A 17,513-nucleotide genomic window follows, 5' to 3' on the forward strand; every position below is an offset into this window, starting at 1 on the left:
TATTCTGTTCCATTGATAGATGTATGATATCAGGTAGCGTGATTCCTCCAAATTTGTTCTTTTTTGTCAAGATTATGATGGCTACTCAGGGTCTTTTGTGGTTTCATATAAATTTTTGGAATATTCCTAGGTGTGTTGATTTTTTTTCATGCAATTGTAAATGAAATTGCTTTCTTAGTTTCCCTTTCTGATAGTTCATTGTTGGTGCATAAAAATGCAACTGATTTCTGGATATTTACTTTGTATCCTGCTACTTTACTGAGTTCATTTGTCAGTACTAATAGGTCTTTTTGTGTGGAATCTTTAGGGTTCTCTATATACAAAATCATGTCACCTGAAAATAACGACTGTTTTACCTCTTCTTTTCCAATTTGGATGCCTTTTATGTCTTCTTCTTGTCGGATTGCTGTGGGTGGGACTTTCAGTACTATCTCGACTAAGAGTGGTGAAAGAGTATATCCCTGTCTTGTTCCCAATCTTAAAGGAAACATTTCCAGTTTTTGACCATTGAGTATAATGTAGGTTTGTCATATGTGGTATTTATTACATTCAGGTATGTTCCCCCTTTGCTGAGAGTTTTGTCATGAATGGGTGCTGTATTTTATCAATGCTTTTTTTTTCATCTACTGATCTGATCAGGTAGTTTTTATCCTTTATTTTATGTATGTGGTATATCACATTTATTGATTAGAGGAAATTGTACCAACCTTGTATACCCAGAATATATCTCACTTGATCATGGAGTATGATCTTTTTAATGTATTGCTGAATCTGGTTTGCTAATATTTTGTTAAGAGTTCTAACATCTATGTTCATCAGGGATATTGGCTTATAATTGTCTTTCTTTGTAGTGTCTTTATCAGGTTTTGGAATTAGGATAATGCTGGCCTCTTAAAATGAGCTTGGGAGTCTTCCTTCCTCTTGAAATTTTTGGAACAGTTTGAGAAGGATAGGTGTTAGTTCTTCTTTGAATGCTTGATAATATTAACCTGTGAAACCATCTAGTCCAGGACTTTTGTTTGTTGGGAATTGTTTGATTACTGCTTCAGTTCCACTAGTTTTAATCTGTCTATTCAGATTCTCTGATTCTTCCTGGTTTGACAGGGAACAATTTTAAATAGGTGGGTGTTATGCGTTACCTTCCAAAAGGTATACTGAAGTCCTAACCCCCTGCACTTCAGAACTTGGCCTTAGTTAGAAATAGAGCCTTTACAGATGTAATTAGTTGAGATGATGTCATGCTGGAGTAAGGTGGGCTTTTAATCCAATATGACTGATGTCCTTATAAAAAGATAGTATGGAGACACCCAGGGAGAGTGCCATGGGATGACAGAGGAAAAGACTAGAGAGATACAGTTACCATCCAAGGAATACCAAGGATTTCTGACCATCACCACGAGCTTGGAAGAGCCAAGCAAGGATTCTCCAACGAGCTTCAGAGGGAACATGGCCCTGCTGACACACTGACTGTGGGACCTCTGGTCTCCAGAACTAGGGAGAGTCCCTATCTGTTGTTTTCAGCCACCAGTTTGTTGTACCGTACAACTGCAGCCCTACAAATCTAATGTAGAGTGTGGGAAGGCCTCAACTGTGAGTATGACATCTGACAAAAGACCTACCATTGATGAGGTTGACACTCATGTGTCTGTCTGTAGGGAGAGGGGACAGTAAGCACAAAGGCCCTGAAGTAGGATTGGGCTTTGCATATTCATGTGGCTGCCAGGCGGCCAGAGTGTCTGGGGACAGGGAGAGCAGTTCATGAAGTCCAAGGGGAATGTGACCTATATACCATGGGGTGTTACAGTGCAGTAGTGCTCACACTTTAGCTGGGCATCCTAATTACTTGGTGGACTTATTAAAACAGACTGCTGGGGTCACCTCCAGGACCTCAGTTTCTGATTTAGTAGATTTGGGGTAGGACCTGAGAGTATATACGCTGTCTAACAAGTTTCTAATGCTGATATTGTTGGTCCAGGAACCACACTTTGAGAACCATTGCTGTAGGGTATAACAGTGAGTTAGATCTTGGTTCTGAGCTAAAAGCTCATAGAGGGTGAGAGCAGAGGAGTGACACAGCATTTCTTCTGTTTTAGCAGGACACTGAGCTTGTTGGGTTGAGACTAGTCTGTAAGGGATGACAAGTAGAAGCAGAGAGACCAGTTGTGAGACTATAGGAAGAAGAGTGCATGATGTGAAGCACCTATTTAAAAGAATACATGAGCTGGTATATGCTACATGTGACCCAGGGTGTTTTTGGAGGAGAGAAGAGCATGTGGGTTACTTCACAAAAAATAAGATTATAAATAAGAAATTTGATCCCAGCTGGTGTTGCTCAGTGGTTGAGCATCAACCTATGAACCTGGACATCACAGTGAAATTCCTGGTGAGGATACATGCCCGGGTTTTGGACTCAATCCCCACTGGGGGGGGCATGCAGGAGGCAGCCAATCAATGATTCTCTCTCATCATGAATGTTTCTATCTCCTGTCTAAAATCAATAAAAATGTATTTTAAAAAATAAGAAATTTGAATTACTTAGTGCCTTGAAAGTTGGGCATTCTTAGAGAACAGTACTTATTTAAAATGAGTTATACTACCTCTGTGTGGCATCTTCTCCACACGTCACATCTTGAAATTTTTAATGGGCTCCGTGGGCCATCCACTGTAGTTTTGATTTCTTGAATGGCTTTTGAAAGAGACAAGGGTCCCTTACCTCATCCTAACATCAACCCAGAATTCTTTGAATTGTAAGAGTTTTTGTTTGAGTAGCTGATGAGGACTCTAGTACGCAGGTTTTGTTAAATCCCTCAGATCATTCTCAGTATGACCTTTAAGAAGGTCCTAAAATATATTAGAACATACATTGTATTTTTATATAAGGCCTAAATCTTACAGTGGAAGAAAGTTCAAATGGAAAAAATAAAACAAAAATACTAGGGTTAATCATAACCCAAAAAGTAATATTTAGAAGAGAATAATGCACTTCACCTTTTAAAGCATCTGATTCCTATTAACACCTTCTCTTTCACTCAGTAAGTGCTCTCACCTTCCTGTCGATCCATCATCTTGACAATATACTCATACCATCTGCCCAGAATGCTTTAAACCATTAATGTCTGATTTTTTGGCTGTTTGAAAGACTTTCTGGATTTTGTAATTTGGGTTTTATGAATTCCTTGATTTTTAAAAGGGTAATTATTTAAATAACCAAAATCTTGGAGGAGGACATGGCCTGTGACCTTTCTACTCCAAGAACAAAAGTGAAGCTTCTTCAAAATGTATTTAGACCACTTGAGTGCTGACATACTTTGTCATTAGCCATGTGACCCTAATGCAGATATTAACTTCTCTGTTCCTCAGGATTCATATCAGTAAATTAATGAAGTCTGGACAAAATCATAAAAGCCCCAGTAGGCTTTAATGTCACTTCATTTAAATTGTATCATTGTATCCTAGATTTATCTGGGCTTTAAAATAGGAAAGTTATTTTAAGTTGTGCCTTCTCTGATATTAAAACTGAGATCCTATTCACATCTTAAAGGGGCTAGGCTGGTAATATAACTGAGGGAAGCAGATGAGGGACAAGGAATTTAAAGTCAAGAATAAGAAGTGGCCACCGAAGAGGGGACAGACATGGTGACCTCTGACTGAAGGACATCTTTCTGAGCTTGAGTCTATGTGTGCATTGCAGGAAGAGACAACGGTTTGTTAGAGCTTCCCATGTGTCAGAAGCTAGAAATATTCATTTTTGTTTAAAACTTCTTGATATTTAAATGACAAGTAATTCAACTTAAAAACATTACTATCACTGTATGGGCCAAGACAACATGTCTTCCAGTAGAATCCAATCTACGCGTTATTAGTTTGCATGATGAAAGCAATATTGGTTAGCATTTATCCCTTAAGGGATTGTGGTTGCATGAGTCCTTAATCTTTATTAATTTTCTCTCTAAAAAGTAACTGCTAATCTCATGTATGCCCCTCCAGGGAAAAAGTTAAATAAAGCATTCATAATAGACAAAAATAGACCAACAATAAGGCAGACACAGGGAACTGTAAAATGCCTACAGAGCAACACAAACTGGTTTTGCAAAGGAGCATTAGCCAACTGAGATTTGAGCTATCTAGGCCTAAAGCAAGATATTATCAATATCGGTCAGTTCCATTGACCAAGTGGTAAACAGCAGAAGTCATGGTTGAGCTGACTGATCAATCAACCTGGCCACAGAATGAAAATTTATTTTCTTTTTTTCCACTTTCAATTTACATCCCCCACACACTCCATTCATGTTCAGCTCCTCAGTGAAATTACTCATTGGGTGTAAATCACAAGAACTGCCCAATACCTAAACCTAGAAAATAGAGAAGTAAACACATAATTAACACTAAAATAGAATTGCTTTATAGAAAGATTAATAATTAAGAAGCAGGCTGTGTAGGCTATCTTTAAGATATGTAAGTGTTTATTTACTGAGAATTCACTTAATATGAGGAAATGTTACAAGAAAAGGTACTTAGGTTTTTGGATTTTTCTATGTAAATAAAATTAGATTTCTGTCAGTTTGTCTCCTTAATACTGAATTACACACAAAAAAAATCTGAATGTATTTTCACCAGTTTTGGAGAATATAGTTGCAATGATATGCATAAAAATATGTTCTGCATCTAAAGTTGGATTTCTATACAAAAGAGCCCAAGATAAAGTATTAAGTAATTTACTTGAGAGATGATTCCAGGAAGCAGAAAGATGGAAGGAGAGAAAGCCAATTAAGCTACATTATTGAACTTGGGATAAATGTAAGCACCCGGCCTCATTCCTAGTGGGAACAGCTGAGAACCATGTGGAATGTGTTTCAGAATGGTCTTTCCCAAAACCAGAGAGGTGGGGACATTTACACATAGACTCTCATCCTCATGGTTAAGATTTGCCATGAATATTATCTTCCCTGAATATGACAACTATTCATGGCTTTGGGAAAAGTCTTAAGACAGTAGAGAAGAGAGATCCTAGGGGCATTTGTTGTAAGATGGCATCAGCCTCATAGAAACCATCTGTCACATCTACACTTATAATTACAGGTAGACCACTAGATAGAGAACTGTTGAATTATATATGCAACAGTGGGACCCATAAGAAAGATAGGATGCTGTCCTCCAGCGCAGCTATAACTGGACTGAGGTATGCAGAGAAATTCATGAGTTTGCCAATCAAAAGAGAAATGCTACGATCCTCAGGTCATGATTGTCAGCTCTGTTGGGTGCTTCCTAGGTGGGGCACTGTTCCATGGGACTCACAGGTGTCAGTTCATTTCATCCTTCCCACAGTTCTGTGTCACGGCACTGTTTTTATCCCACTTTGCAATAAGCAAACTAATAATCAGGAAAAGTATGTCACAGCATTTTAATATACCAAAGGAAGTAAACACTAACTGTAGTTCAAAACCACACCCAAATCAAAAGTCATAAGAGAAGACACCTTGAATCTCAGGCACTGATTGGCTACAAACTGCTTTTCATGTGGGTAACCCTAGAGAATATTCTCCAACCAGTGGCTGTAAGGATATTTTTTTTATTACAAGTTCTGATTCTCTAAGCAATGATCAGCACACTAAGCAAGTAACGAATAAAAAGTTTTCTGAACATGTAGTCAAATTCTCTGGGAAAACAGGATTCAAATTAAAAATATTTCATGGGCACTAATTTTCAAGAAGTACACCTACTGTATAACAAAAGGTTCACTCATATAAAGCAAGTGCTATGCAAGTGTACCTGAAGAGAAAGTTACACTAACAGGAATTATGTACAAAAAAAGTATTTTTCTCTCCTGCTGGGTATGCCCATTGTGGGGCTCTGAAATGAAGCAGGCGTTTAGAATTTGATAGCTCGGTACCGCCACCACACCACCAGCGCACCAAAGACTGTGTGCCCCACGCAGAGATGTACTTCTCTTTCATGGTAACTAACCAATGACTCCCCCACCCTCTGCTTTATTGGCTTTCAGTAGAGGTTTTGAATACCAAGGGGAAGAAAATGGAGAAAATAGAAAATAAACTGCTGAAAAATAATGGGCAAAGTTATATCATGTTACAATGAGCATTTTTATTCTGATTAATTTAACTTTATTTAGGCAGGCAAAGTGGGTAAATGTTGTGGGCTTGGTTAAATGAGTCCCAGGAGGTGAAATCATTAGAAATCCTTTAATGATACCGAAATGAAACTGTTCAAAAGTTTGGTTGACAATTAAGACATTTATCCACCTAGATTGGTACAATTTTCTTCCCTATTCATGATAGATCTTTCAATGATTTGAGTTTCAATTTTGGCTCAACTAGAGGGATTTTCTAAAAACTGTATTCAATTTTATTATATTAGAAGGTTAATTCATCCATACCAAGGTATAGATATGACTGTCACAGAAATCCTTTCTACCTCCCTTAAAAAAATAAAAAAAGTGAACAAAATAGAAAGAGAATGCACTAGACAGTAAAGACATAATGGACTTAGGAGGTGATAGACTTAGGTGGTATGAGAGAGATGTCTTGTCCAACCTGTTAGCATACTGTCAGATACTAGTTTTTTACTTGGTTTCTTAATTTTAATCAGATGGTCTTAATTTCAAAGCATTGGTTCTATTAATACCTCACCAAATAAGATATGCATGTGAGTTTTTTCTTATATCAGAGCAGACAGGAGTCTTCCAGTCAAGATGGCAGAGTAGGTAAACTGAGCTCGCCTCTTCCCATAATCACATCAAAATTACAACTAAATTATAGAGCAACTATAGTTGAAAACCAGCTGAAGATTAGCTGGAGAATTCCTATAATGAAGGATGTAAGGAAGAAGCCATGTGGAGACTGATAGGAAGGGTGGAGACACAGAATGGGCAGGTCCCACAGCCACAGTGTGAAATTAAGAAACTGGAGGGATATCTCAGCTGCAGAAGTCCCTCCTGAGGGGCAAGGGCCCCCAGACCCATAACATCTGGCCTTGAAAACCAGCAGGGATTGCTTCTGAGAAAGACAAAGGGCTACTAGAGACCAAGGTGCTGCTCTGAAAGGGCCGAGGACAGACTCACTCACAAACTCATCCGTGCTAAGTGCCAGTGTAAGGGCTATAGCTCAGAAAGGGCCAGGGATGTGAGGGGCAAAACTACATTGAATAACTTCATCATGAGGACTGGAGGGACTGGGTCAGGCAACTCTCTCAGAGATGGAAGCCCTGGCAGGCACCACTGACATTTTGTTGAGATACAAATAAGTGGAGGCTATACTGCTCTAACGGATAGGAAGAATTAACAACATTAAAATGTCCATACTACCAGGAGCAATCTATGGATTCAATGGAATCCCTATCACAATACCAGTGGCATTTTCACAGAACTAGAAAAAAATAATCCTAATATTTATATAGAACCACAAAAGAGCCCGAATAACCAACGCAATACTGAGAAAGAAGAACAAAGCTGGAGGTATCATGCCACATGATATCAAACTACTCAAGGCCATAGGAATCAAAATAGTATGGTACAGGCATAAAAACAGACACTTAGATCAATGGAACAAACTAGAGAGCCCAGAAATAAACACAATACCTTTATGATCAACTAGTCTATGACAAATGAGGCACAATATTAAATGAATTAAGACAGTATCTTAAATAAATGGTGTTTGGGAAACTGAACAGATACATGCAAAACAATAAAATGAGACCATTTCCTTACACTATACACAAAAGTTAACTCAAAATGGATTAAAAACAAATGTAAGACCTGAAACCATAAGATTGCTAGAAGAAAGCATGGGCAGTAAACTCTTTGACATTGCTCTTAGCAATATATTTTTTGGATATGTCTCCCCAGGCAAGGAAAACAAAGGAAAAATAAATAAATGGGACTGAAAAGATTTGCACAACAAAGGAAATCACCAACAAAACAAAAAGACAACCTACTGAATGAGAAAAGATATTCACTAATGGCACATCTGATAAGGGGTTAATATCCAAAATATATAAGGAACTCATGCAACTCAACACACACAAACATGATTTAAAAATGGGCAAAGGACCTTATAGTCCTCCAAAGAGGACATAGAGATGGCCAATATACAACTGAAAAGATTCCCAATATCACTAATCATCAGGGAAATGCACATTAAAACCACAATGAGGTATCATCTTACACCCATCAGAATGGCTACCATCAATAAATCAACAAACAACAAATGTTCAAGAGGATGTGGAGAACAGGGAACCCTTATGGACTGTTGATGAGACTGTAAAATAGTGCAGCCAAGATGGAACATATTATGGAGATTCCTCAAAGAATTAAAAATTAAACTACTATTAAACCTAGAAATTTCACTTATGGGTATTTATCCAAAGAATTCCAAAATACTAATTCAAAAAGAGATATGCAACCTTATGTTCCTTGCAGCATCATTTACAATAGCCAACATATGGAAGCAACCTAAGTGTCCGTAGGTAGATGACTGGGTAAAGAAGAGGTGGTACATATACAATGAAGTATTAGTTGGCCATAAAAAAGAATGAAATATTACCATTTGCAACAACATGGATGGACCTAGAGGGTATTATACTAAGTGAAATAAGTCAGACAGAAAAAAATAAATACCATATATTTCAATTATATGCAGAATCTAAAAAATAAACAAAACAGAAACAAACTCGCAGATATAGAGACCAAATTGATAGTTGCCAGATGAGAGAGAAGTTGGGAAAATGGATGAGAAGGGTGAAAGGTATTAAAAAGTACAAATTGCCAAGTATGCAATAGTCATGGGAATGTGAGGTACAGTATAGGGAATATAGTCAATAATCCTGTATAATAAAAGCCTAATATGCAAATTGACTGAACAACCAGTCACTATGATGTGCACTGACCACCAGGGGGCAGACACTCAATGCAGGAGCTGCCCCCAACCCAAAAGCCCCGGCCGGCAGCAGCTGGTGGCGAGGCCGGCAAGTGGGTGGCGTCAGGCCAACCAAGGCAGGGTCCCCCCCAATCGCCCTGCCGGTCACTCTGCAGAGGGAGGTGACTGGTGGTGGGAGGGCTCACCTGGGCTGGCGAGCGGGTGGTGCCAGGTCAGCCGAGGTGGGTGCCCGTGGGCCCCCTGATCACCCTGCTGGTTGCCCTGCAGATCAGCCCTGATAGCTGGCCAGGCCTAGGGACCCTACCCATGCCTGAATTTTGTGCACTGGGCCTCTAGTATTGTAATAACTATGTATGGTGTTAGGTGGGTACTATACTATCAGAGTGATCACTTTGTAATATTATAATATAAATGCCCAGTCTCTGTCATATACTTGGAACTAATATAATATTGTATGTCAATAGTAATTGAAAAATAAATTTAAAAAATAAGAAATATTAAATCAGAGCATACAGCAATGAGCATGTTTCTCTCTCTCTCTCTCTCTCTCTCTCTCTCTCTCTCTCTCTCTCTCTCTCTCTTTTTAGTGATATTATAAGGGGAAAATGGACATCTTGGGATTTTTTTTTAATCTTCAAAATCCCCTTAACACCATCATGCTGTATGCCAAATTATGGATGGATATAATCTGGGAACAGTGTTGTAGCTTTCATTAAAATCTCAAAGGGGCCAAAACCGGTTTGGCTCAGTGGATAGAGCATCAGCCTGTGGACTGAAGGGTCCCAGGTTCGATTCTGGTCAAGGGCATGTACCTCAGTTGCGGGCACATCCCCAGTAGGAGATGTGCAGAAGGCACTGATCGATGTTTCTCTCTCATCGATGTTTCTAACTCTATCTCTCTCCCTTCCTCTCTGTAAAAAATCAATAAAATATATTAAAAAAAAATCTCAAAGGGGTCTTAGACATTTTTCCATAGCATACACACACACACACACACGCACACACATGCACACAAAACCCAACATACAGCCCCCCCACCCAAAAAATAAAACATAACAAAAACAAGGCAAAAGAAAATGAATAAGCATACTAAAATAATGTGATCTTTACTTTTGTCAAGCTGGTCATAGTGATGAACCACTGGCCTTCATTGAGGGCTATCAGCGTCCACCCACTCTATGGCATGGTCTTCGTTCCGTACCAGAAAATCTCCCTGGGTCCCTACTCAATAGAACATTTTTTCTCAGCAGGCCCTGCCAGTGTTTATGTTTTGGAAATAGCCAGTCTTACAAAATGCTGGAATATTCCTCTTTACTTTGGCCAACAGGCTTAGTGCCAAGTTTGCGGTTCACGTGCAGCAATTAGACCAGGCCCTAAGATCCTTATTTCTGTGATCTAATTTAACCCTGGAAGTAACAATTTCCCTGACCTTATGGCCAACTTCCTGGAATATTGGTGCAATTATTCTGTGTCTTTTGTATTTTTATAAGTTGCTTTAGACTCCTGTGCAAACACAAAGCATAAGATTCTTGTGAGAAAAGTGAGAAAAGTTAAACCTGGGCAGTTAGGTCACATTCCATCATTTTTGTTCCCAACCTTGCTTTATTTTAGTGTGTAGCACTTGTAAACAACTACTTGACAGTATATTACATACCGATTTGTTGAGGTTTTGTCTGTCACCCCAAGAGAAGGTGAATGCTGTCGAGGAGGGGCATTGCCTAATATGTCCAGCACGGTATCCCCAGCACCTGGGACAAAGTGTAGCCCTGATAGGACCTCAGTGGAGATTGTCTACATGAACTTAATTATCTGAGTTTGTGGAAAAGGTTAGTGACCAATTACTCCCAGAGCCCAGCCAGCTAACTCAGCGCTCTATGCTGTTTTGATTTATCCTGATGAATTCTCCAAAGCATTCAAATAGAATCATGTTTCATTCTTGCAACCTCTTACATTTAGACAGAAATATGTTCTATATCAGTGATGGCAAACCTATGACACGCATGTCAGAGGTGACACGCGAACTCATTTTTTTGGTTGATTTTTCTTTGTTAAATGGCATTTAAATATATAAAATAAATATCAAAAATATAAGTCTTTGTTTTACTATGGTTGCAAATATCAAGAAAATTTCTATATGTGACACGGCACCAGAGTTAAGTTAGGGTTTTTCAAAATGCTGACACGCCGAGCTCAAAAGGTTCGCCATCACTGTTCTATATACATGAATGTTTCCTACTTAAATAACAATGTAAGTCTTAGGACTTGTTTTAAGTGATTCTGTAAACAGGAAATCATTGGCTTTATGAGAATTTTATAATTGAAAATCCAGGTACATCTTCGCCAAAGCTAATGGATACCTAGTTATTTTTCTGTGGAGCTGCTCATCTATAGTTCCTTGAGAGAAACTCTTATGAAATTTTTAAGGCTATTCAAAGCAAGCTTTCCTTTATGTTTCTAAAGAAAATTAACATGCTGTTTGTAGCCTTATACCGGCTTCACTTTCACGGCACTTAAGTCATCATTTATACACTCTCAGTGTTCAGCAAAGAACAAAATATGTGTCCCATAGAATTTGTGGTTTGTTTCAAGGATGCATGAGAGTACAATTGAGAGCATGCAATTCATAACAAATTCAATCTACACAAGACAGCACGCCATTCAATGCAGCTCCACCCATTTCTCCTTTCCCGCAAGAGACGGAGAGAGGAAGTTATTCACTCGAATATGAAATTCATGAAACGCTTTAAATCTAAGACAGCCAGAAAATCATTTCATCTCATAATGCTTTAGAGACCCCAGGCAAATGTAAACAGTGGATGCTGTTAGACATTAAGGATTCATTATGAGTACTAAAGAGCTAAACTGAAAATCTGGTGATTTATTTGTAAATACATGGAATTCTGGTAGGAGATTTATTAAATTATTTACCAAACTTCAAAGGGAAAAAATGGTCATTTATTGAATCTGAATATAACAGTTATAGGCTTATTTCTTTCACACAATGTTTTATACTTAGTGATAAAATACATGGTAGAATTGTTACTGGGAGACCCCCGATTGGGCTCGGGCTGCTTGTCACTGTGTCCAATAACAAAGACAGGGTTGCATCATATGAGGCGTTCATTGAGAAGGCCAGTCAACCAAGAAAACAGGGTGCTTACAAGCATTCAAATCCTGTCTTACAGCAAGGTGCAGGGGACAGGATTATAAAGGGGAAGGGGCTAGGGTGCTATGTACAGTCCTGGGGGTCCGCAGACATCAGCTATTGTCCTCAATCGCCAGGCGATGAGATGATATTGATGAGATGATGTTGATGAGATGATGTTTTGACTCCTGGTGGGTCGACCTGTCCATGCTTATTGGTTCTGCTTGTTGGATTCACAGCGGAATCACCTCCTTAATCGCTTCGCACAGGCCTTCAAAGGGATGCTTAAGAAAAACTTAACCCACTATTCACATATGAGAAACTTAACCCCCTATTCACATAAGTACATGTGTTCTAAGATTTAAAATAATATGATTATTTTTCAGATTAATACAGGTGCTCTATCAGATTATAAGTCCACCTATCAGAATAACATCTAGTGTCTACCATTGATTCACAAGTAGTGACCTGTGTCGATACAGGACTGCATTGCTTCTCTGAGCCGACTCACTGGTGATTAACTATTCCTAGAATCTTGTGATAGTATTTACCTTCTGTCAATGAAACTTGTCTGGGTCCCAGAGACCAAAGTTAGCTCTTTATACATAGAGAATGGTCCTCTATCAACGATTGCCATTTGAGAAAACTATTTACATAATTTCACCATAACTGGTTCCAAACTTTCTAAATATATGGAACAAGTGCTGGATATTATTCTTTTCTTAAGTGAGTATGTTCTTGCCAAAAATTTTTGTCCATAAATTATATATATTCAGATATTGTGTGGGTCTGGATACACAGACACTGTAAGCAACTGTACACACAGCAAAACAGAAATGGAGAACAAGGATTAACCAGGTAACTCTATGAATAGTAGGAATTATATGGTGAGGATGGAATGAAAAATATCAGTGGTGACACACAACCATCACAAAAAGAATTCAAAGGCATTGTTACAAGATTCTAGGTTAGCCAAAAGTCCCAAGAGGTCAGATGACCAAAGAAACACCATCTTGGATAAATCTGTTTCCTGGTGGACAAAGCCTCTGGGACTCCTATGACATGAGGACAGCAGAAGTGGAAAAAGAAAGATGGGGAAGGCCGGTCATGGGGAGACGGGGACAGCACAAATGGACTGTATCTCTGTGGTGAAGGCTGATTGTGCGAAGGTTCCAGTATATGGAAAAGGGAGGGGAAGGAGAGAAAGTGTGAGTGCAGAAGCCAGAGAAAGAGATTTGAAGATGCTGCTTGGCTTGCCTTCCAGATGGAGGAATGGAGCCACAAGCACAGGAATCCAGGTGGGCTCTGGAAGCTGGAAAGGAGAGAAATGGGTCTTCTCCAAAGATCCAGAGCATCCCAGTTGCCCTCACCTTGATTCTGAGCCCAGTGGGAGTTCTGGAGTACAGAACTATAAGGTAACAAATTTTATTGTTTTAAGCTATGAACTTTGTGGTAATCCTATCTAATAATAGACTAACATGATAATTGACCATTCCTTCGCTATGCCTCCCATCGGCTAATCAGCACAATATGCAAATTAACCCAACCAAGATGGCGGCCGGCAGCCACGCAGCTGAAGTGAGCAGGAGGCTTGCTTGCTCCAGTGATGGAGGAAGCCAAGGTTCCCCAGCTGCCGTGGCCCGACTCTGAGCTCTGAAAGCAACAAACTTTCAATTATAGAAGCTAAACAAACCCCAGATACCTGCTTTCAGCAGGCTGTGGCCTCAGAGCTGGAGCAAGTAGGAGCCAGCTCTCAGCTCCAGTGATGGCAACAAAGTTTCAATTATAGAAGGTAGATAAATCCCAAAATAAAAAAAAATAAAAAAGAAAAAAAAACAAGGAGAGGATGGGAGCGTCAGCCACCGGCCAGCCTGAAAACGGCCCTCAGTCCCTCAACCAGACTGGCCAGGCATCCCAGTAGGGACCCCCACCCTAAAGGGCTGTGGCCAGCCTGAAAATGGCCCTAAGCTCCTCATCCAGGCTGGCCAGGCACCCCAGTGGGGACCCCCACCCTGAAGGGGGTGTGACCAGCTGAAAACAGCCATCAGCCCCTCACCCAGGCTGGCCAGGCACCCAAGCGGGACCCCCACCCTGATCCGGGACACCCTTCAGGGCAAACCAGCCAGCCTCCACCCATGCACCAGGCCTCTGTCCTATATAATAAAAGCATAATATGCAAACTGATCCTAATAGCAGAAAGACTAGGAATGACTGGTCACTATGACACACACTGACCACCAGGGGGCAGACGCTCAATGCAGGAGCTGCCCTCTGGTGGTCAGTGTGCTCCCATATGGGGGAGCTCTGCTCAGCCACAAGCCAGGCTGATGGCTGCCAGTACAGCGGTGGTGATGGGAGCCTCTCCTGCCTCCTCAGCAGCGCTAAGGATGTCCGACTGCAGCTTAGGTCTGCTCCCCGCTGGCAAGTGGACATCCCCCGAGGGCTCCCGGGCTGCCAGAGTGATATCTGATTGCCAGCTTAGGCCCAATTCCCCGGGAGCAGGCCTAAGCCAGCAGGTGGTCATCCCCTGAGGGGTCCCAGACTGAGAGAGGGCACAGGCTGGGCTGAGGGACCCCCCCCCTCCCCGCAGTGCACAAATTTTTGTGCACCAGGCCTCTAGTCCTATATAATAAAAGGCTAATATGCAAATTGTCCCCTCAGGAGTTCAACCAATCAGGAGTTCAACTGCTTGCTATGATGTGCACCAACCACCAAGGGGCGGCGTGAAATGAAGGAAGGCCCTGGCCAGCAACCAGAAGGCCCCAATCAGCCCTGATGTCCCTGGGTACTTTACTTGTGCAAGAATTTCATACATTGGGCCTCCAGTTTATTATAATAGCAAGAGAAAACAACAGGCCCATTCTTGCCACTTTTCATGTGAATTTTCTGGAACTATCTTATGTTGTACTCATTGAATCCAGTAAACTAGACAAATATTTTTGTCTGAATAAATTTTCTTCAGCTTTCATTCCTCCTTGCACCCCTCAATTTAGGATTGGAAGACTTATTTATTTGCGGAGAATATTTTTCAACCTAGAAGAATCCAAAGAATCATTTCATCTCCAAATCAAATGTGGCTGTTCAAATCATTAAACCCAGTAGACCTCAAATGACTTTAGATAAATTACTTAAGATAAATTTTGAAACAGTTTAATAATAATGGGAGAAGTTGATTTTTTTTATTTAATTAATGAACAATTAAATTAATTTAACTGTCTTTTACACAATTTTAAAGTTATTTTCATCCGTTAATGCTGGGTCTGTCACAAAGTTCCTGAGATCTGTTTGATCAAAGTTAAACTCTGTCTCTAAACAGAAAAGCAAAATGTCATTTTCCCCACCTATTACACATTCTGTCTCGCTCTTTAAATGCATTCACATGTCCCTCCAGGAAGTGTGTCTGTATGTTTTATCTATAACCAGTTATTTCCTCATCCTATTAGTTTATTCCCACTGAGATGAACAGACAGCCTCCCAGGGCTGTGTGTCCAGGGCTCCAGAACCGTGAAACTTGAGCTGCCTCCTCTCCCTGTTGGCATTTGTCCCCTATGAGCTTCATTTGTCCCCAATTCAGCTTCATTCAAGACTGACCAGAAAGAGATCATTTGCTTGTGTTCCCCTTATATTGTCACTTTGATTTTAAAACAAACAAACAAGAGTAACATGAAAAGCAGCACACCACAGGGTTGAGGGCACAGATATGAAATCAAACCGGAGTTTACACCCTGGCCCTGATCTCCCTGAACTTGGGCAGCTAACTCCACCTCTTCAGCTCTCATTTTCTCACCTTCACAAAGGAGAAGTACAGTCTTTATTTTAGTTGTTTGTTAGGAGAATTAAATGAGATACAATCTTCAAAGCTTTTACTTAGTCTTGCTGCTACTCCTCAATACAGTCCCACTCTTACTCTTGCACTTCTTAACTATTTGAATGGAAGACACATTCCTTAAGTTCTTTGGGTGAAACCTTCTTCAGTTAAGTAGGGAAATTTACAGTAATAATCACTTATCCTTTAGTAATGAAATTCTACTATTCTAAGAACAATTGAAATATTAGAAATATAAACTGAACAGTTGTAAAAGTGAGAGAATATTTAGGCAAAAGAATATGGAAGGACAATAATGTAATTAGATGTGTTTCTACAACTGCCTTTTGTTAAAACCAGTACTATAATAGCTCTAAAGTTCTGTTGTGCCATAGATCACTTGGGAATATTGATCTGTGACATTTCTTCAATCAAAACTTATAATAAAATAAAAGCTAGCACTTATTGTTGATGACAGGTACTGTTCTAGGTGGTTTATATGTGTTAACTCATCTGATTCTTGTTAGACCCTAATATACACATGGAGAGAGACACACACAGAGAGAGAATGAGATAACTCAGGAGGCAGAGTTTTCTCAGTGGAATCCTATATAATAAAAGCCTAATATGCTAAGTGTCTGGTCGTCCGGTCGTCCATTCAACCAATTGAAGGGTAATATGCTAATGATATGCTAAGGCCGTTCAACTGCTCGCTTTGATGTACACTGACCACCAGGGAGCAGACAGTCAACCAGTAAACTAGTTGCTATGACATGTACTGACCACCAGGGGGCAACAGTTGACCGGTTGACCAGTCATTATGACTTGTACTGACCACCAGGGGGCAGATGCTCTGACCAGTAGGTTAGCTTGCTGCTGGGGTCCAGCTGATTGGGACTGAGTGACACAGGCCAGACATACCTGGAGCCCTCCCGCAGTCCCTCCCCAGCTGGCCAACCTCTTGCATCTCTCCCTGGCCTGATTGTGCACCGTGGGGTTCCTCAGCCTGGCCTGCACCCTCTTGGAATCCGGAACCCCTCAGGGGATGTTGGAGAGCCAATTTCAGCCTGGTCCTGCAGGCCAGGCCGAGGGACCCCACTGGTGTACAAATTCATACACCGGGCCTCTAGTTATTCAATAAAATGTTACTTTAAGTTTAGTTTTTACAGGATAAAATTATGATTTATAATCAAAATCTCTCCATCTTTGTATTTTTTTTTTTTAGAATATACTTGAAATTCTCATTTGAATGTCATTTCAAATAACTAAGAAGGTTTAATAAATTTTTAAGAAATATGAGAGTCTAGAGATTAAAGAGTAGAGAACCAGATTCAGGACATAAACAGATGACTGTGTTAGAATGAGGCTTACATGCTGGCATAAAATTTCAATTATTTTAAAGAGGAAAGTATGCTAACTAAAGAGTGAAATCAGGGAAATATGCCCAAGACAAATGAAAATTCTAGAACAACGTTGTCCAATAAAAATACAAAGTGAGGCATACATGGGCCACATATATTACTTTACATTATCTAGTAACCACATTAAAATAGTTTTTTTAAAACAGGTGAAATTAATTATAATAATATGTTAAACATTACATCTGAATTATTTTCATTTCAATGTATAATTAATATTAAAATTATTAGCCGAAACCGGTTTGGCTCAGTGGATA

The 17,513-nt window shown here is 39.9% G+C and overlaps 1 long non-coding RNA gene across 2 annotated transcripts in view; it reads left to right on the forward strand.

Moving 5' to 3' along the window:
- The window catches only part of LOC308529843, a 60,707-nt gene that overhangs the window by 27,027 nt on the left and 16,167 nt on the right, over positions 1-17,513 (forward strand). Inside the window, exons 2-3 of one of the 2 annotated variants that reach the window (XR_013996798.1) lie at positions 13,298-13,448; positions 14,695-16,317. This is a non-coding gene — a long non-coding RNA (uncharacterized lncRNA). Of the gene's footprint in view, positions 1-13,297; positions 13,449-14,694; positions 16,318-17,513 lie in introns of those variants that run through there. The other variant, XR_013996799.1, reaches the window with a different exon arrangement.

This window comes from Myotis nattereri (genome assembly GCF_964212035.1).
Source record: "Myotis nattereri genome assembly, chromosome: 14".
NCBI classification, from domain to species: domain Eukaryota; kingdom Metazoa; phylum Chordata; class Mammalia; order Chiroptera; family Vespertilionidae; genus Myotis; species Myotis nattereri.